This window comes from Oncorhynchus nerka, linkage group LG1, assembly GCF_034236695.1.
Source record: "Oncorhynchus nerka isolate Pitt River linkage group LG1, Oner_Uvic_2.0, whole genome shotgun sequence".
Lineage (NCBI taxonomy): Eukaryota > Metazoa > Chordata > Actinopteri > Salmoniformes > Salmonidae > Oncorhynchus > Oncorhynchus nerka.
Window position 1 is genome coordinate 12,882,124 of NC_088396.1, and position 22,315 is coordinate 12,904,438.

Sequence of the window (22,315 nt, forward strand, 5' to 3'; positions counted from 1 at the left end):
GACGGAGGCGGCTTATGGTAGAGAAATTAACATGAAATTATCTGCCAATAGCTCTGGTGGACATTTGTGCAGTCAGCGTGCCATTTGCACATTCCCTCAAAACTTGAGACATCTGTAGCATTGGGTTGTGTGACAAAACTGCACATTTTAGAGTAACCTGTTATTGTCCCAAGCACAAAGTAAACCTCTGTAATGATAATACTGTTTAATCAGCTTTTTGATATTACATTTACATTTAAGTCATTTAGCAGACGCTCTTATCCAGAGCGACTTACAAATTGGTGCGTTCACCTTAAGACATCCAGTGGAACAGCTACTTTACAATAGTCCATCTAAATCTTTCAAGGGGGGGGGCTTGTCCAGGCCATTGGGGTGAGAAGGATTACTTTATCCTATCCTAGGTATTCCTGAAAGAGGTGGGGTTTCAGGTGTCTCCGGAAGGTGGTGATTGACTCCGCTGTCCTGGCGTCGTGAGGGAGTTTGTTCCACCATTGGGGGGCCAGAGCAGCGAACAGTTTTGACTGGGCTGCGCGGGAACTGTACTTCCTCAGTGGTAGGGAGGCGAGCAGGCCAGAGGTGGATGAACGCAGTGCCCTTGTTTGGGTGTAGGGCCTGATCAGAGCCTGGAGGTACTGAGGTGCCGTTCCCCTCACAGCTCCGTAGGCAAGCACCATGGTCTTGTAGCGGATGCGAGCTTCAACTGGAAGCCAGTGGAGAGAGCGGAGGAGCGGGGTGACGTGATATGCCACACCTGTCAGCCGGATGGATTATCTTTGTATAGATCTTACTATATTTAATACAGTTTTATCAAAAAAATATATAGCTTTTTAAATTAAATATCTCTTGATCCTCTGATATACATTAAGCAGACCATTCAGAATCCAGTTTAGTTTATTCCAACAAAATCCTATTGCACATTATGCACACGACATCACACGACTCATTCATGGATAATCACCGTAATTTAATCAATAGTATAGAACTGTGCAATGAATCGATTGTCAGTAATCACATTGTACAAATTTGGCTTGATTTGAAATGTGGGCTCTTCAGATAAAGGCATTAGTCATGTGCACTAATCTATTACGGAGTTGATTTCCAACCACCAATATTGCACGGGGCCTCCAGGATCAAGTGCACCGAGGGTCAGCTGGTCAGTACAACCTTTCCTTTCAGTGGTCTTCAGACCATTACTGAGTGGCAGTCCAACGGCCAATAGCGGTTTTCAGGCTCCTGTTGGGCGCGACCAAAATGGTTGGTAAAGGTAGGTTGGTCATGGGACTGGGGTGTTCTTAGGGCTGATCCAACTCTCAACGGTCTCTTTCTCATAGGAATATCCATCTGTTGATTTTAGACACATTTTATACATCAGACATTGACATCATTACTTTTATAGGCTATGTACAGTATAATAATTGGAGCAGGTTACAAGTGCTAAAATAAAAAGTCTATATTAGCATTGATGAACAAGGACATGTATAGGCGGCAGATGTGTTCATGCCCTTTCCCTCACCTGCAGCGATGACAGGGTCCTTCAACACCTCTCTGGTGATGGGACAAAGGAACTCATATGGAGCACCTGGTCCCATCAACGCTGCTTTCAGAGCCTCCACCTTCCTCAAGACTTTACCACGGGGACCCACAGACTACGGCAACACAACATTATAACATATAAGACCCTATTCAATCTGTATCGCTGAATCATTACAGATCGTGTGCGATAGAAATAGTCATTTCCGATTGAGCCGACATGTGCAGCGTTTACAATGAATGCCGTCTTGCCTTCTAATTTCAATCACGCTCCGACACTGAACTGCCGCGATACGGAGTGAATGGAGCCCCTATTTGTGGTAAAACCACCCCGAGTCATTTGGAGTTAGAGGCAGCTTCAGGGAAATGTACTCATACCGTAACAGTACATTTTAGTAGAACAGAACGCATCATGTGTGTGGACATTTATGAAGGGAAAAGCCATTCTGAGGCACTTTAATGTCAGTGCTTCCATAGAAAAGGCCAGGAAGCCCAATGTCACGGAGGTGACTGCGTCTACTGTTCAATAAAACGGTGACTCCTTACTGCTGGGTTTCCCAGATAAGATACAGATTCATACATCTGACTGGGGCTCCCCGTTCGCAGCCTGTAGATGGTTTTAAAGCTCCGCTTTTCAAAAGCAGCAGGTGACTGAATAGATCTCCTGAGCACTTCTTGGAGCGGTCATAAGTGTTGGAACGTTCCACGGTTAGAGAGCCAGCTACCAGGAAGATGCGCGCTATCACTTGCACACAGCGAAGCAACCGCTGCTCACTCCTAAAGCCTACAGTCCCACAATGGAATAGGTTTGAATAGTGCGTCTCCGGGGCCAAAAATTTGAGGTGGGTACCAATATGTCAACAGCAGGTGCCAATAGGCCACCTTTATGAGAGTCCCAGCCACAGGGACTCCTGCCTCCTACAGATAGTGTCTATGGCTGCAGTGTGGATGATTCAGGGAAGGCCTCTGTTTAGACAGTAGACAGTCTCATTGTCAGGCCATTCTGCAGGGACCAGGATGCAAACCAAGGAATGATCAGCTCCACAATCAGACCTCTTCCTGTGGAAGACCTGCTCCTACATATGGAATGCTCTGTTTGTTAATCAAGGTTAAGTTGCCTAGTGCCTCAGCGCTCAAGGGAAACGGGTCCTTTACACAAACAACACATCAGAGCTGAGGTAAGGAACAGACAGGCAGCTGTGTTGGTGGAGGGAAAGAAAGAAAGAAACCACACCACCTGCCACTGAGCTTATGGCACTAGGCTATGATGACTTCAGCGTTTTGATAGATTGAATTAACGAGCCCTCACCTGCAATCATGCAGAAGCCCCCCTCCCCCCCAAGAAACCCAGTGCAGATACAGCATTATAGATACAGCACTGCAATCACAAATTGTTTAAATCCCTGTGGGGACAGTAGCCAATCAAAATGTCTCCTTTCAATGACTTGCTGAACCCATTAGTCATTCAATTTACTAATGTGGATAAGAGAATACACATCTATGTGCAATATGCATCTTCCTTTGTGCCTGCATTGACGCAAATAAGATGACATTCACGATTGTTTGCGAAAAGAAACACTATTGGCTATTTACGAACCCTCACAGTTGCCAATCACTGTATCAAGACTACATAGGCAAAGCAACCATCAACTGGAATGCGGCAGACTGAGGTTAGCTGTAGATGGTGGGCTGTTGTACCAGAGAAGCCTCCCCTAAGCCGCAACAGAGATCTGGTGAAAGATGTCTGTGAATAACTTTTTTTCATGAATATTTCATGAAGGAGAGCGGTGAGAATCTAATTTATTTCAGTGTGTATCCACAAACAGCATCTTCAGGCAATCATACGGTATGCACAGCGGAAAGGACAGTGGGGTTTTAGAAACGTATCGTCTCCTTAGTCCTGATTTAATTTGTAATGATGCAGACTGTTTCCCAAAACTATAGTCTGTGTGGCAGTATCTCAATCTATTGCGATCATATCACAGTGAAGACGCAGAACAAACCTATACTTTTCTTTCTAGCAAGCATGGTTGAGGTAATAGCATGAAAAAGCTAATTCTGTCCGAATCCACAAATCAAATTTTCAGAGGGATTATCCAGTCATTTGATGAAATTGTCACAAGCAAATTATATAAGCAAGTAATAGCCGATGGGACATGTTGGAGGTTCGGAAAGTCGCAGCTTGGCAGCCTTAAAGCAGATTTACAGATATATTTTGGGAGCATTGTGGGAAGATCAGAACTCAGATAAAAGCCTCTGTGGCATGCATTCCATTCCAATAGAAAAGCACTGTAAAAGCATAATTCAGTAAATCCTATGGGTCCACTCCTGGGTCCCTTCATTATAAATGAGGAGTGGAGGCCTCAGGTCAGACATGTCTGAGATCTGTGTGTTCTGAGTGTCATGCAGTGGTGGCTGATGGCACTTTGAATCGGAGGACGGGCTCATAGTAATGGCTGGAACAGAATGAATGGAATGTTGCAAAACACATCATAGACATGGGGCCGTCGATGTTGTTGGCTGTGAAGGTGGTGACCAGTTCCTCCATGTTCTCCTCACTCAGCCGGGATGAGACGTCCTCGGGCCAATCTCTCACCAGAAGCCTTGAATGACCTGGTCCTGACAGCTTCCTTCCTGTTTCTGGGGAACATGCACAAACACAGGAAGGGAGGACGGGCCTTCCCACGTGCCTCCTCGAGTCCTTCCTGGTCCCTCCTGCCGTTTCCTGCAATACTACTTATCAGATTCCTACAAACACTTCCCACACATTCCACAGAAAGAAGGCCCTCACTCAATATGAAGACGTTTTCACCAGGGGATAGACTAGGCCTGGCTTTCACCAGATGATAAATTACATAATGTATCATTTGAAATGGCTAATTGGAAAAGCATTGGCGTAAAGAGGATGCTGGATTGGATCATAATAGAACGAGAACAAACGTATCCTTTCCATCCTGTTGATATTACGACATAATATTTCTGGGGAAAGGCTTGTTGAAACTCCCAATCCAATGTTGTTACACTCAAAATAGATCTGGAGAACAGTACAGTACATAAGATGTGGATTTTTGCATCTAAAACAAAGATATGCATTGTGTCGTAATCCAGGTGTACGGATAGGGAAGTATAGGGAAATCTGTTTACTGGAATCGATGGCTAATGAAAGGAATTCACACTAGGTGATCAATACAATGAAGGTCATACTCAGATTTGGTCTAAAAAGAGATGGGAGACAAGGGACATTTCTGGAAATATTTACAATTGAGAGAATGTCTGTTAACCAGCTGTCAATTAAATCCAGGAAAGAATCCAATAGTGGAACATTTGGAATAAACCCAAACATAAAGCAGCCATTTGTTAACTCAATATTTTGGCATTTGCACAGTAAAGACTGTATAAACCTAAGGATAATATGGCAAACTGATCTTAAATGTGAAATTGTGGATGATCCCTTGTTTGCTCCCAAGTGGCGCAGTGGTCTCAGGCACTGCACCCACAGTGCTAGAAGCGTCACTACAGACCCTGGTTTGATCCCGGGCTGTATCACAACCGGCCGTGATCGGGAGTCCCATGGTGCGGCGCAAAATTGGCCCAGCGTTTTTCTGGTTAGGGTTTGCCCAGTGTGGGCCGTCATTATAAATAAGAATTTGTTAACTGACTTGCCCAGTTAAATACAACTTTTAAACATTTTTTATTAAGATTTTGGCTGACTCAGGGTGGAACATAAGGGAAGCCAGGAGGGTGCTCAGTCAATACAAGATACTACATAGGTTCTATTGGACTACAACGAGGCTTCATTACAACGGGGTTGATCGACGATAACATGTGCTAGAAATGTCAACAAGACACAGGGACATTCTTACACGCAATATGGGAATGTACATTAGTGCTAGCTTTCTGGAAGGATATTCTGAAATATTTGGGAGAATGTCGGGAACAACAATCCCAATTTCACTAAGAATATGTCTCTTAGGTAATTTTGTTCTGCCACCTAATGTATCAAATGAAGAATTTGCACTGGGCTGTCGGTATCATTACAGCGACTAGATTGATCCTTAGATGTTGGAAAGGCCATGCCACTACTATTCTGAAACAGTGGATAGAATCAATGCTGGAAGTGGCATTTTATGAACCACCGCTTGCTAGATTCACTGGTAGAAATTAACATTTTAAGAGAATCTTTGTCATGTTGTTTCTGGGAATGGGAGGTGATGCCCATGTTGTATGGTAATACTGCGTTTGTGAACCCATTTTGTATTGTAGCTTATATGCTGCTGAAGTAGTATTAGATTGCGTATGTGTGTTTTGCTGGATGGTATGTCTGGATGTCATGCTCAATTTTGTATGCTGTACAATGTGTTTGTTTGATGGAAGATTTTTTTTTTTTTAAATACTTCCCAAAAAGGAAGCCCTCCTGTGCTGATAACAAATTACCATTAATTCTTGCATGCAGCGATAAAAGACAGACTAGTACTTTCTAACCTGTTCACCCAAATATACATCGTCTTTTTATAAACAGCACGGTAATGACATTTGCATGCCCTGGGAATATTTATCAGTCTTCCTCAGAGCCTCCCTCCCCTTGACAATGTTGTGTTTTTCTGGCCTTCGCAGGCACAATGTTCATCAGAGGCAACCTTCACACGACATTGTGCGAGCGGCTATCATTTTTCATGTTTTGCTAAGATAAAATGCACACGGTTGTGTCGCAGTGCTTGCTAATGGCACCACACAGCACCATGCTTCACGTTTCCCATTATTAGGCTCTGAATGATAACAGCGGGACTGGAGTTAATTCTCATTAACACAGCGTTGTTTGCTTTTCCTCACCTCTCTCTTTCCTTCCCCTTCACCCTCCATCGCGTTCTCTTTTCTTCTCTATCTGTTATTTTAGTCATTCACTATCGCTTGCTTGTCCATCTGGCCAAAATAACACTACCACTGACTTCCCCATTGAATTCCACTCTCAGAAGCAAACATGTGGAGGGAGGCTTAATCAAATCAAATCAAATTTATTTATATAGCCCTTCGTACATCAGCTGATATCTCAAAGTGCTGTACAGAAACCCAGCCTAAAACCCCAAACAGCAAACAATGCAGGTGTAAAAGCACGGTGGCTAGGAAAAACTCCCTAGAAAGGCCAAAACCTAGGAAGAAACCTAGAGAGGAACCAGGCTATGTGGGGTGGCCAGTCCTCTTCTGGCTGTGCCGGGTAGAGATTATAACAGAACATGACCAAGATGTTCAAATGTTCATAAATGACCAGCATGGTCGAATAATAATAAGGCAGAACAGTTGAAACTGGAGCAGCAGCACAGTCAGGTGGACTGGGGACAGCAAGGAGTCATCATGTCAGGTAGTCCTGGGGCACGGTCCTAGGGCTCAGGTCCTCAGAGAGAGAGAAAGAAAGAGAGAATTAGAGAGAGCATATGTGGGGTGGCCAGTCCTCTTCTGGCTGTGCCGGGTGGAGATTATAACAGAACGTGGCCAAGATGTTCAAATGTTCATAAAGACCAGCATGGTCGAATAATAGTAAGGCAGAACAGTTGAAACTGGAGCAGCAGCATGGCCAGGTGGACTGGGGACAGCAAGGAGTCATCATGTCAGGTAGTCCTGGGACATGGTCCTAGGGCCCAGGCCAGTTGAAACTGGAGCAGCAGCATGGCCAGGTGGACTGGGGACAGCAAGGAGTCATCATGTCAGGTAGTCCTGGGGCATGGTCCTAGGGCTCAGGTCCTCCGAGAGAGAGAAAGAAAGAGAGAAGGAGAGAATTAGAGAACGCACACTTAGATTCACACAGGACACCGAATAGGACAGGAGAAGTACTCCAGATATAACAAACTGACCCTAGCCCCCCGACACAAACTAATGCAGCATAAATACTGGAGGCTGAGACAGGAGGGGTCAGGAGACACTGTGGCCCCATCCGAGGACGCCCCCGGACAGGGCCAAACAGGAAGGAAATGAAGTTAATGAAGTTATGGTGAAACAGCAGCAACACTTTCAGTCAAAACATACCAGAACAGTAAGTGCCCTCCTATCAAGTCTGCTTGTACTATACAGTAACAACTCCTCTCTCCACAGCATCCCAAATGGCACCCTATAGTACACTATACAGGCAATAGGTTGCCATTTGAGACACACAACCAGCGTCTCTGTGGCTGACTGGCTCTTAGGAAGGTTATGTAGACTCGCCGAACGGTTTATTAGGTACACCCGTCCAGTACCTGGTCGGACACCCTTTGCCTCCAAAACATCCTGAATTCTTCGGGGTGTGGATTCTACAAGTCGGAAACGTTCCACATGGATGTTAGTCCATGCTGACACGATGGTATCACACAGTTGCTGAAGATTGGACGGCGGTACACCAACGTCACCAGCCTGTACCGTTGACACCAGGCAGGATGGGGCCATGGACTCATGCTGCTTACTCCAAATCCTGACTCTGCTATCAGCGTGACGCAACAGGAACCGGGATTCGTCAGACTAGGCAATGTTTTCCACTCCTCAATTGTCCAGTGTTGGTGATTGCGTGCCCACTGGAGCCACTTCTTGTTTTTAGCTGATAGGAGTGGAACCCGTTGTGGTCGTCTGCTGCAATAGCCCATCCATGCCATTGATCGACGAGTTGTACTTTCCAAGATGCCGTTCTGCACACCACTGTTGTACTGCGCCGTTATTTGTCCGTTTGTGGCCTGCCTATTACCTTGCATGATTCTTGCCACTCCTATCAACTAGCTGTTTTCGCCGACAGGACTGCCGCTGACTGAATGTGTTTTGTTTGTCGCGCCATTCTGGGTAAAGCCTAGACACTGTTGTGCATGAAAAGCCCAGGAGGGCAGCCGTTTTTGAGATACTGGATCTGGTGTGTCTGGCATGACAATAATACCACCCTCAAAGTCCCTTAGAAGGGGCAAAATGAGTGACCTAACATTCAATCGAACAGTATCTGAATGCCTCGATGTCTGTCTGCATGCTATATATAGCAAGCCACTGTTCGTAGGTGCTATCCATTTTTGTGAACGGGTGGTACGTTAACTGTAAATATCGTTGGAGCCTACTGTAGCTGACTGGGGGGGGTTAGGGAAGCTGTGCCAAGACTGGGGAGGGTTCTTTGTTTATCTGGAGGGGTTCCACTCTCAGACTGGCTCCCATGTACTGGCCTCTTCATCAACATCTCTCACTTTACAGGTCATCATAATTTATTTTTACTGCCTCCTCCACTCATTCAGGCCTCCGGACATCTCATCCATTCATCAACTCAGTATCTGGCTCTGGGGTGGATTTTCCCCTATGTACAGATCTAGGATCAGCTTCCCTTCTCCCAACATACCCCATTAGTGAGGGAAAATGCAAGACTGACCCAAGATCAGCATCTATGGGCAACTTCACCCCACTCCCAGTATCTGGAGGCTGCTGCTCCTGACTGTCCCTACATTCCATAGGCTAAATTGCCTCAGGTGATTGTTCCGCCCCAATATTCAGGACATGTTGATTTGTCCCCCCCAATAATTTCTTTCAAATAAAAAATTTATAGGTAATATATAAGTAATATATAAGTCATGTCAAAAGTCATGTCAAAATGTGTAGAATTTCAGGAAATTAGCTTTAACGGTCAAATTTGGGCACGAAAAACGGTCCAGCTCCTCCTCAATTTTCAAACAGAAATGGAGTGAGCCTTTGGAGGTTCATCGATGTGTCATTGTGGTCATGCGTGCCTCATCCGACATAGCTAGTTTGTTAGCTAAGCTAGCCACTTGTAGCTAGTCAGAAACTCCTCCAGCATATGTTGTCAATTCACAGGACTTGTTTTCAGTAAGATCGGTAAGAATTGGCACTTCTGTAGCCAAATATCTTAATCATAATTTTGTTTTTAGGCATTAAATGACCTGGTATGATAGTGCATTGATCAGTTATACAGTAGGAGTTATTTTTGCGTTTTTGCCCAATGTCGACCTTTAAAATAACTGTCCAGTGTTTCCAGATTTCTATGAAATATGACATATAATTACAATACGAGTGAAATAGTTTTTCTTCCCAAAATGTTTCATTAAGTAAGTTAAAAAACAGTTTTTCTGTTTTGGAGTGGTGTGGGGTGTTTACCCCAACAACAGAATGGTGTGGGGTATGTACCCCAACAACAGAATGGTGTGGGGTATGTACCCCAACAACAGAATGGTGTGGGGTATGTACCCCAACAACAGAATGGAGTGGGGTGTTTACCCCAACAACAGAATAGTGTGGGCGTATGCCAGACATTCTCTATAAGGAAATAGCAATATTTTTTTTAACAGTCTGCTTGTGTTACAAGTTTGAGATGGATTTTTTTTAAAGTGTTTTTTGTTTTATCCAATTGATGCTTTGGACACAAATATAAGAATAGGATGAGTCAACAACATTATTTGGGTATGAGTTAACAGAATATTACTGCGAAATGTTCTCTTATCCTCATGGCAAAATGTGGAGAATAGCATGAGATGAGCTATAAAACAGCAATGTTTTCTCTCTGCCATATGGTAAGATGTGTGTAATTGGTTTTTCCAGCAGGACAATGCTGCATGCCACACAGCCAGGTCAATCAAGGTGTGAATGGATGACCACCAGATCAAGACCCTGTCATGGCCAGCCCAATCTCCAGACCTGAACCCCATTGAAAACCTCTGGAATGTGATCAAGAGGAAGATGGATGGACCCAAGACATCAAACAAAGCAGAGCTGCTTGAATCTTTGAGCCAGGAGTGATATAAAGTCACCAAACATCAATGTGAAAGACTGGTGGAGAGCAGGACAAGACACATGAAAGCTGTGATTGAATATCAGGGTTATTCCACCAAATATTGATTTCTAAACTTGTTTAAAGTTATAACATTAGTATTGGGTTGTTTAAAAATGAATATGAACTTATTTTCTTTGCATTATTCAAGGTCTGACATCACTGCGCATCTTTTTTTGTTATTTTGACCAGTTATCATTTTATGCAAATAAATAGTTTTATTTGGAATTTGGGAGAAATGTTGTCAGTAGTTTATAGAATAAAACAAAACGGTTCATCTTACCCAAACACATACATATTAACAGTACAACCAGAGAAACTGATCATTTTGCAGTGGTTGTTTCCAGAGCTGTTTAAAAAAAATAAAAAATTGGTAGAGGGAGGCTTCAACTTATCCATCCACTTACACTCAAAATACCCCTCCGAATACCCATCAAGAGAGGCATAATAAGTCATGTCAAACTGTACAATTGCAGGAAATGCGTTTTAAAATGTTGAAAATTCCGGGGGAGGACCACCCCGAACCCAGTCTATTGTTCATCCCCAATATCTATACCACAATGTTGCCCTTGCACCAATCACTGGATATAATGATAAGAACATTTTCCTGTTCTTACCTTGACATGAGGGGTTCCTGGTTTCAGCTAGAAATCACCAGAAAACACTAAATCTCTTTCAAAGGAGACTGTGTTCAAAGAGCTTGGAATGTGCTCTGTCAACATGTCCACTCTATGAAAACCCTCTGTAAACACTAGTCTAGCCAGGCCCTGATGTCAAAAGACACAGCTGCATTCCGCTGCAGTGCTTTTTTAAGTTTAAATGTACATGTGCACAGACGTACAGTGAAATGCCTTTCTTGCAACCTATAAACCCAAAAGTAATCAATATCAATGTAATACTAAAAATAACAAGGTAGAACAAAAAAACACAATAAATACAAATAAGAAGAACACGAGAAAATAAGTAAGATGCTGTTGCCATACCAAGCAGTGATGCAGCCAGTCAAGATGCCCTCAATGGAGGCGCTGTAGAACTTTTGGAGGATTTGAGAGCTCATGCCAAACTTTTTCAACCTCCTGAGGGGGAAGAGGCGCTGTCGTGCCTTCTTCACGACTGAGTGCGGTGAAGAGTGTGTGTGTGTGTGTGTGGACTCGTATTTCCCTCACTAAATTTAAACATCAGCTATCTGCGCTGCTAACTGATTGCTGCAGCTGCACATAGCCCATCTGTAAATAGCCCATCCAATCTACCTACCTCATCCCCATATTGCTTTTATTTACTTTTCTGCTCTTTTGCACATCAGTATTTCTACTTGAACATCATCATCATCTGCACATCTTTCACTCCAGTGTTAATTTGCTAAATTGTAATTACTTCCCGACTATGGCCTATTTATTGCCTTACCTACTCACACCATTTGCACACACTGTATATAGACTTAATTTTTTTCTATTGTGTACGCTTGTTTATTCCATGTGTAACTCTGTGTTTTTGTTTGTGTCGCACTGCTTTGCTTGATCTTGGACAGGTCGAAGATGTAAATGAGAACTTGTTTTCAACTAGCCTACCTGGTTAAATAAAGGTGAAATAAAAAAATTGAAAAAGTCCTTAAATCAAATCAAATTTATTTATATAGCCCTTCGTACATCAGCTGATATCTCAAAGTGCTGTACAGAAACCCAGCCTAAAACCCCAAACAGCAAGCAATGCAGGTGTAGAAGCACCTGCACCTTAGTGATTTGCACCCCACTGCAGTCTTGTCAATGTGGGCGTGCTCGCCCCCCATTTCCTGTAGTCCACGATCAGCTCCTTGGCACCATGCCAGGTCACTGACTTCGTCCATGTAGGTTGTCTCATCGTCGCTAGTGATCAGGCCTACCACCACAGTGTCGTCAGAAAACGTGATGGTGTTGGAGTCGTGCTTGGCCATGCAGTCATGGGTGAACAAGGAGTACAGGAGAGGACTAAGCACATACCCCTGTGGGGCCCCTGTGTTGAGGATCAGCGTGGCGGAGGTGATGTTGCATACCCTTACTACTTGGGGGGCGGCCCGTCATGAAATCCAGGATCCAGTTGCAGAGGGAGGTGTTCAGTCCCAGGGTCCTATGATTGGTGACGAGCTTGGAGGGGACTATGGTGTTGAACACTGAGCTTTTTATGTCTCTCTGTTGTGCCCTCTGCCAGTGACAGATGTTGACCGTCTTGTCCGTGGATCCAGTGACCATCCATGGCAGGGTTGGCAAGAAGGCACAGGCTGTCACTAATCTAAGAGAAGGCGGGAAATAACGCATACAGTCGCAGTGAGTTATATAACAACAGTGGGTAACAGGCTGGTACCTGGTACCTTCTATCACTAGCCACTTTAAACAATGCTACCTTATATAATGTTACTTACCCTACATTATTCATCTCATATGCATACGTATATACTGTACTCTACATCATCGACTGCATCCTTATGTAATACATGTATCACTAGCCACTTTAACTATGCCACTTTGTTTACTTTGTCTACATACTCATCTCATATGTATATACTGTACTCGATACCATCTACTGTATGCTGCTCTGTACCATCACTCACTCATATATCCTTATGTACATATTCTTTATCCCCTTACACTGTGTATAAGACAGTAGTTTTAGAATTGTTAGTTAGATTACTTGTTGGTTATCACTGCATTGTCGGAACTAGAAGCACAAGCATTTCGCTACACTCGCATTAACATCTGCTAACCATGTGTATGTGACAAATAAAATTTGATTTGATTTGATATTATGATTGCTCAACGTGTGAAGACGAACTCCATTGCTCTACATAGGAAGAAATAAACAAACATTGACAAAGAACAATGTCTGGCATTTCTAACTGTTAAGAGACTGATTTGTACCAGAGCAACAGTGGCGTGTGGATGGATACGTCTGTTTCAAAAGCAAAAAACAACTTACTAAGACCACATCAACGACTGTTTCACATACCACATTGTACACCGTCACCGTCTTATCCACGGAGCTGTTGAAAAACACAACAGTGATTTATTTTATTCACTCCAACAGCTCAGCATTACAAGACACAACTAATCACGCAGAAAGAACAGATATTAAACAAAACTTCTACTTCTCCAATTTAACACAAGCAACAGATTATTGAGAATGTTAAATTCTGCTTTTTAAGGCTTCAGAGTAGAGACCCCCTAGTGGCCAAATAGGAGAAAAGCACTATTTAAAAGAAACTACGTATATGATTACGGTATACCCTGTGCTCTGACCTCTTTCTCCCCTCTCTCTCCAGATGAAATCTCGCGTCTTGTGACGGCCGGCCGCCCAACAACCTGCCCGCTTGACCCTATTCCCTCCTCTCTTCTCCAGACCATTTCCGGAGACCTTCTCCCTTACCTCACCTCGCTCATCAACTCATCCCTGACCGCTGGCTACGTCCCTTCTGTCTTCAAGAGAGCGAGAGTTGCACCCCTTCTGAAAAAACCTACACTCGATCCCTCCGATGTCAACAACTACAGACCAGTATCCCTTCTTTCTTTTCTCTCCAAAACTCTGGAACGTGCCGTCCTTGGCCAGCTCTCCCGCTATCTCTCTCAGAATGACCTTCTTGATCCAAATCAGTCAGGTTTCAAGACTAGTCATTCAACTGAGACTGCTCTTCTCTGTATCACGGAGGCCCTCCGCACTGCTAAAGCTAACTCTCTCTCCTCTGCTCTCATCCTTCTAGACCTATCGGCTGCCTTCGATACTGTGAACCATCAGATCCTCCTCTCCACCCTCTCCGAGTTGGGCATCTCCGGCGCGGCCCACGCTTGGATTGCGTCCTACCTGACAGGTCGCTCCTACCAGGTGGCGTGGCGAGAATCTGTCTCCTCACCACGCGCTCTCACCACTGGCGTCCCCCAGGGCTCTGTTCTAGGCCCTCTCCTATTCTCGCTATACACCAAGTCACTTGGCTCTGTCATAACCGCACATGGTCTCTCCTATCATTGCTATGCAGACGACACACAATTAATCTTCTCCTTTCCCCCTTCTGATGACCAGGTGGCGAATCGCATCTCTGCATGTCTGGCAGACATATCAGTGTGGATGACGGATCACCACCTCAAGCTGAACCTCGGCAAGACGGAGCTGCTCTTCCTCCCGGGGAAGGACTGCCCGTTCCATGATCTCGCCATCACGGTTGACAACTCCATTGTGTCCTCCTCCCAGAGCGCTAAGAACCTTGGCGTGATCCTGGACAACACCCTGTCGTTCTCAACTAACATCAAGGCGGTGGCCCGTTCTTGTAGGTTCATGTTCTACAACATCCGCAGAGTACGACCCTGCCTCACACAGGAAGCGGCGCAGGTCCTAATCCAGACACTTGTCATCTCCCGTCTGGATTACTGCAACTCGCTGTTGGCTGGGCTCCCTGCCTGTGCCATTAAACCCCTACAACTCATCCAGAACGCCACAGCCCGTCTGGTGTTCAACCTTCCCAAGTTCTCTCACGTCACCCCGCTCCTCCGCTCTCTCCACTGGCTTCCAGTTGAAGCTCGCATCCGCTACAAGACCATGGTGCTTGCCTACGGAGCTGTGAGGGGAACGGCACCTCAGTACCTCCAGGCTCTGATCAGGCCCTACACCCAAACAAGGGCACTGCGTTCATCCACCTCTGGCCTGCTCGCCTCCCTACCACTGAGGAAGTACAGTTCCCGCGCAGCCCAGTCAAAACTGTTCGCTGCTCTGGCCCCCCAATGGTGGAACAAACTCCCTCACGACGCCAGGACAGCGGAGTCAATCACCACCTTCCGGAGACACCTGAAACCCCACCTCTTTCAGGAATACCTAGGATAGGATAAAGTAATCCTTCTCACCCCCCTTGAAAGATTTAGATGCACTATTGTAAAGTGGCTGTTCCACTGGATGTCTTAAGGTGAACGCACCAATTTGTAAGTCGCTCTGGATAAGAGCGTCTGCTAAATGACTTAAATGTAATGTAAATGTAATGTATACCAACAGTTTATTCCAACTGAACAGGGATTGAAGAAATATTTGGTCACACCTTACATTATAGTGCTGTTATTGCTGTGTATATATTCCTACAAGAACCCAAGGGTATCTCTGGTCCAGGGCGTTTGTGAAGGCTCGGCATTAGCAAGCCTGACAAACACCCTGGACCAGAGCTATGGTTAAAGCTTGGGTAATGAGAGGACGGATGGCTTTCCCCCCCCCTGAGACGAGCAGCTCTCCGTCACATGAGAAGATACAGGAGAGCACAGGGACCGACTGGCCAGTCAGAGGGGTGCAGCTGCATCTCACAGCCTGGGAATCAGTAACTCACAAAGACCTCCTGTAGAGAAGACCTCGCCACCCACATCCCACTGTCTGTCTGTCTGTCTGTCCCACTGACCACCCCTCTGACTATACCTGCCCCCTGCCACATCCACACCTGGATTAACAAGTTAAAGAAGGCCGTCAGTAACCACTCGGCAGGTAAGGGTGCTCTCGAATGGCTAGATGTTCTTTACTATTCGGCCTTCAGATTTGCCACCAATGCTCCTTAAAGGACAAATCACTGCACTCTATACTCCTCTGTAAACTGGTCATCTCTGTATACCCGTCGCAAGATCCACTGGTTGATGCCGATTTAGAAAACCCTCTTAGGCCTTACTCCCCCATGTCTGAGATATCTACTGCAGCCCTCATGCTCCACATACAATACCCATTCTGCCAGTCACATTCTGTTAAAGGTCCCCAAAACACACACATCCCCAGGTTGCTCCTCTTTTCAGGTCACTGCAGCTAATGACTGGAACGAGCTGCAACCAAACACTGAAACTGGACAGTTTTATCTCCATCTCTTCATTCAAAGACTCAATCATGGACACTTACTGACAGTTGTGGCTGCTTCGCCTGATGTATTGGTTTCTCTACCATCTTGCCCTTTGTGCTGTTGTCTGTGCCCAATAATGTTGGTTCCCTGTTTTGTGCTGCTACCACATTGTGCTTCTGCCATGTTGTGTTGCTACCATGTTGTTGTCATGTGTTGCTACCATGTTGTGCTGTTGCCATGTTTTGCTACCATGTTGTGCTGCTGCCATGTGTTGCTACCATGTTATTGTCATGTGCTGCTACCATGTTGTGCTGTTGCCATGTTGTGTTGCTACCATGTTGTTGCCATGTTGTGTTGCTACCATGTTGTTGCCATGTTGTGTTGATACCATGTTGTTGCCATGTGTTGCTACCATGTTGTTGCCATGTGTTGCTACCATGTTGTTGCCATGTTGTGTTGCTACCATGTTGTTGCCATGTTGTGTTGCTACCATGTTGTTGCCATGTTGTGTTGCTACCATGTTGTTGCCATGTTGTGTTGCTACCATGTTGTTGCCATGTTGTGTTGCTACTGTGCTGTTGCCATGTTGTGTTGCTACTGTGCTGTTGTCATGTTGTGTTGCTACTGTGCTGTGTTGCTGCCATGTTGTGTTGCTACTATGTTGTTGCCATGTGTTGCTACTGTGCTGTGTTGTCATGTGTTGCTGCCTTTCTATTTTATTGTCTTAGTTCTCTTTATGTAGTGTTGTCTCTCTTGCTGTGATGTGTGTTGGTTTTTGTTGTTGTTTAAATACCAGTCCCCCGTCCCCACAGGAGACCCTTTGTCTTTTGGTGGGCTGTCATTGTAAACAAGAACTTGTTCTTAACGGACTTGCCTAGTTAAATAAATATTCAATAAATAAAACCACAGAACAAACACTCTGGACACCGATGCCGGGGTTCAATCCAAGGTGCTTTATACGTTAAATGTTATGGTTTGTATGGAGACTTTGGCCTGTCGCCTTCATAAAATGTATTTGTCAGTTGTCCAGTGCACTGCTCTATAACACACCTCGAATGTAATCCTGGCTGGACTGTCCCTTAAGGAGAAGGCTACACACTATACATACTGCATTTTAATTCAGTTATGACAAATTATTTATTTGCAGGTTGACAACCAAGCACTGTGGTAAAACAATTGTCCTTTTTCAAATTCATCTGATCTACATTATACGTTTTCCTCCTGGCAAGATTCAAATCAGTCATTTATTACTTTTTAATTGCTTTTAATTTGGCCTTTACAGGCTGAGTAAGTAGTGATGCCCATGTGGCTATTAAAATTCACAGCGAATAAAGAGAAGGTTATTATATTTCTAAAACATTAAAAAACTACAGGAAAATAAAGGAAACATGAATAATAGCACATCAACACCAGGAAGCAGAATGCCAGTTCAATTGAAAGGTTACTGACACAAAAGAGAAGCGAAAAATGGACTATAAATATTCCGCCATTCCAAAAGACAATTTCCTCTGAAAGTGGAACAATAACCATGTGAGGCACAGCGCCTTGGTATGCACTGCCCATTCTGCAGCCTATGTATGAGTGGCCAATGTTCTCTGGTTTCATTCCCTGTGCGCTTCCTTTAGTGGGCTGCTGCCCGAAGACAAAGGCACCACAACACATCCCTGTGGAACACCACTCAGTATGCACATCTCACCCAGGAACTGCTGTTACCACAGCAACAGAGACAGGATAGCCACTATATAAAGTAGCACAAGACCATCCACCACTTTCCAAAGGGTAATGCAAAGCCTACTATCTGGCCATTCAAACTCATTCTAATATTTGTTCAGTTCATGGTGCTGACCTGTTGCACCCTCTATAACCACTGTGGCCCTGCTGGTCATCTATGGACGTTCTTGAACATCTTGAAGAACGATCTGGCCTTAAATGGCCATGTACTATTATAATATCCACCTGGCACAGCCAGAAAAGGACCCACCCATCACAACCTGGTTCCTCAAGGTTTCTTCCCAAGTTCCAGGCTTTCTAGGGAATTTTTCCTAGCAACCGTGCTTCTACATCTGCATTGCTCTCTGGGGTTTGAGGCTGGGCTTGTGTATAAGCACTGTGTGACAAACTGCTGAGGTGAAAAGGGCTTTATAAATGCATTTGATTGATTGATGGCAGTGTTTGTGGTTTGTTAAAGGGCATGACTGCTTCCATTTGCATGCTGTTCATTGGATTGTTGACTGTCGGCTACGGTTATGGAATGGGCAGATACATTAAAATACTGTATATCAGATGCTGATCACAGTCCAAAACAAAGACCAGATATTGAATTCTATAAGAACTAGTATGTGTGTGCAATACAGAAGAGTAAGTGTAAACAATGTTTGGATACATTCATTGATTTTCAAATTGGAACATATATATCTTAAACCCACTGGGAATATACTTGCTGGTCTTCAATCTGATATGACTGAAAGCAATCTATTATTGATGAGGTTTTTTTTCTTCCCAGCACTGACACGGTTTGTTCTAAAACACTAATGCAATTACTTTACTCCGCGCAGACGATGCTGTGTTCAATCTCGCTATCTATTCCTGTGTGTGCGTAGCAGAAGCCAGACCAGCCTACGTGCTACAGCATGCTGTGATACGATCCATATCTTCAGTTGACTGTCCTGTCCACAGGAGGCCAATCGAAACTGCACTGAACTGCCATCTGTGAAGGAGCGGCGGAACAAACCCAGCACATTGACTCTCCATCAGAATAATAATCATGTTTACTTTCCAAGAAAAGAAAAAAAAACATAATAGGACTCACATGGTTGGTGCTCATCTCTTTGAAGGGTTGGGAACTAGGAGAATAATTTTGAGGCTATACCTAGAATTGAACTCTGACAAATTATAGGATTAGATGGATTGCATTGAAAATAGGAACGGATACTCTTTATGATTGATGAAAGGTAAAACAATGTTTCAACAGTTGTGAGACATTAATAACTGTGTGGTTAAGTACATTTGGTTATAATAATAAAACCTTCCAATGGTAATTTCTTTAAGTCCCCACTGACTGACACGAAGCTCTAGGAGCACCACAGAAAGCTTTTTCCTAAATAAAGTCATTTATAGTCTGAATTTGAACTCTCCATACTAGGGGCCGAGTGCCAAATGACGCCCTATTGGACCCAGGTAAAAAGTAATGCACTATATAGGGAATAGGGTGTCATTTGGGATTCACACTATGTATGGCTTTTCTCCATTTTACAACTGGGCACTATCCCAACGTGTCGAAGAGAAGGGTGACCTGAGGAGAGGATCACTTAACTGAGGTATGTTTTAAATCTTTACCCATGTCCAACTGGGGTGCAGTGGCAGCAGGTCACCCCAAGGTCACTGGCGTCCTCCTACGCATGGAGCTGCTTCATGTCCAGGTCTCACACTTTGATATCTCCAGATGTGTACACCCTGTTATAAACAAGGAGTGAAGCAGCACGCCATCCCTGGGGTCTCGGTCACGGCACTAAACCTGGGAAGATGAACAGTGGAATATGATGCAGCATTTTGATAGCCTATGCTGAGTCGGTAAAAACGGAAACATGTGGTTTTCAGGGATACCGCATCTTCAATCTAGCTTCCGTTTCCCCTGAAGCCCAGATGAGGGGACTCCATTCAAGTGTTTATTTTACACCTGCTATGAAGATTACATACAGTTGAAGTCGGAGGTTTACACACACCTTAGCCAAATACTGAGTTTAAATGTTTCACAATTGCTGACATTTAATCTTAGTAAAAATTCCCCGTCTTAGGTCAGTTAGGATCACCACTTTATTTTAAGAATGTGAAATGTCAAAATAATAGTTGAGAGAATGATTAATTTTAGCTTTTATTTCTTTCATCACATTCCCAGTGGGTCATAAGTTTACATACACTCAATTAGTATTTGGTAGCATTGCCTTTAAATGTTTTAACTTGGGTCAAATGCTTCAGGTAGCCTTCCACAAGCTTCCCACAATAAGTTGGGTGAATTTTGGCCCATTCCTCCAGACAGAGCTGGTGTAACTGAGTCAGGTTTGTAGGCCTCCTTGCTCACACAAGCTGCTCACAAATGTTCTATAGGATTGAGGTCAGGGCTTTGTGATGGCCACTCCAATACCTTGACTTTGTTGTCCTTAAGTCATTTTGACACAACTTTGGAAGTATGCATGGGGTCATTGTCCATCTGGAAGACCCATTTGCGACCAAGCTTTAACTTCCTGACTGATGTCTTGAGATGTTGCTTCAATATATCCACATAATATTCCATCCTCATGATGCCATCTATTTTATGAAGTGCACCAGTCCCTCCTGCAGCGAAGCACCCCCACAACATTTTGCTGCCACCCTCATGCTTCACGGTTGGGCTGGTGTTCTTCGGCTTGCAAGCCTCCCCCTTTTCCTCCAAACATAACGATGGTCATTATGGCCAAACAGTTATATTTTTGTTTCATCAGACCAGAGGACATTTCTACAAAAAGTAGGATCTTTGTCCCCATGTGCAGTTGCAAACCATAGTCTGTTTTTTTATGGCAGTTTTGGAGCAGTGGTTTCTTCCTCGCTGATGGCCTTTCAGGTTATGTCGATATTGGACTCGTTTTACTGTGGATATAGATACTTTTGTACCGGTTTCCTCCAGCATCTTCACAAGGTCCTTTGCTGTTGTTCTGGGATTGATTTGCACTTTTCGCACCAATGTACGTTCATCTCTAGGAGACAGAACGCGTCCTTCCTGAGCGGTATGACAGCTGCATGGTCCCATGGTGTTTATACTTGCGTACTATTGTTTGTACAGATAAACGTGGTACCTTCGGGCGTTTGGAAAATGCTCCCAAGGATGAACCAGACTTGAGATCTCAATTATTTTCTTGGCTGGTTTCTTTTAATTTCCCATGATATCAAGCAGAGAGACACTGAGTTTGAAGGTAGGCCTTGAAATACACCCACAGGTACACCTCCCGTTGACTCAAATGATGTCAATTAGCCTAGCAGAAGCATCTAAAGCCATGACATAATTTTCTGGAATATTCCAAGCTGTTTAAAGGCACAGTCAATTTAGTGTATGTAAACTTCTGACCAACTGGAATTGTTATACAGTGAATTATATGTGAAATAATCTGTAAACAATTGTTGGAAAAATGACTTGTGTCATGCACAAAGTAGATGTCCTAACCGACTTGCCAAAACTAGTTTGTTAACAAGAAATGTGTGGAGTGGTTGAAAGACTAGTTTTAATGACTCCAACTAAAGGTTATGTAAACTTCCCGACTTCAACTGTATGCTGAGAAGGTTTAAAAGATTGAGGTTCAATGAGGACAAGGATGCTTCATTTGAATATTAGAGAGCATTGGGATTAGTTGTAAACGTAATCGACGTTTATTATCATAGGATGTCGGTGTAAGAATATCCCTTAGACCTATACATATTTAATTGATTACTATTATGAAGATTAGAGAACCAACCTCCAAGGGCATCAGGGCAACGCAACATAGGGAGTAGTTTATGCCCTAAGTGAAAACCCCAAAGGGCCACGGTTCCATCCGATTTCCTGGACAGCAGGGGGAGGAATCGGGAGACCGCGAGCACAGCACGGGCTGCAGCCAGGATGCTGTAATTTTGCCATTAGCTCACCTGTCGCCAACTCCAAAAAAGTTGCCGCGTCTGTGGAGCAGCTGGACAGGTAGGTTGCACACACTTTAACTGTAGCAGTGAACTCCATAGTCGTGCCCTGACAGAGGCAAGAGCGGACGCTCCGAGAAGTCATTCCTGTTACATATTCGTATGGCTTTATCTCCGGAGCAAGTCGCTAGTAGTGTAGGGGAGAACGCGCACCAATACACCTCATGTCGATGATCGTGGAGTGTTTACGGTAATGGCACCATTTTGTCACTGTTGATAAATATTGCTGTAAATAAAATATAACCTCAGCCTACACAAGGTGGCGCAAAACATCCAGGCATTAACGGCCTCAAAGCTGAAGGTAGCCTATACATATTCACTGGATATGGAATGATTCACCAGCAATATGCCATAAATAGTGTGATACCTCATAAAATAAATATATTTTATGAAATTGTCAAGGTTATTACCTTCATGGGCTTAAAAAAAAAATATATATATATATATATATATATATATATATACATAGATTGCACAAAACATTAGGAACACCT

General features: G+C 44.1%; 1 pseudogene; it reads right to left on the reverse strand.

Annotated features, from left to right (window-relative positions):
* Positions 1–1,190: 1,190 nt before the first annotated feature.
* LOC115131473 (WD repeat, SAM and U-box domain-containing protein 1-like) lies at positions 1,191–22,024 on the reverse strand (annotated as a pseudogene).
* Between the last annotated feature and the right edge of the window lie 291 nt (positions 22,025–22,315).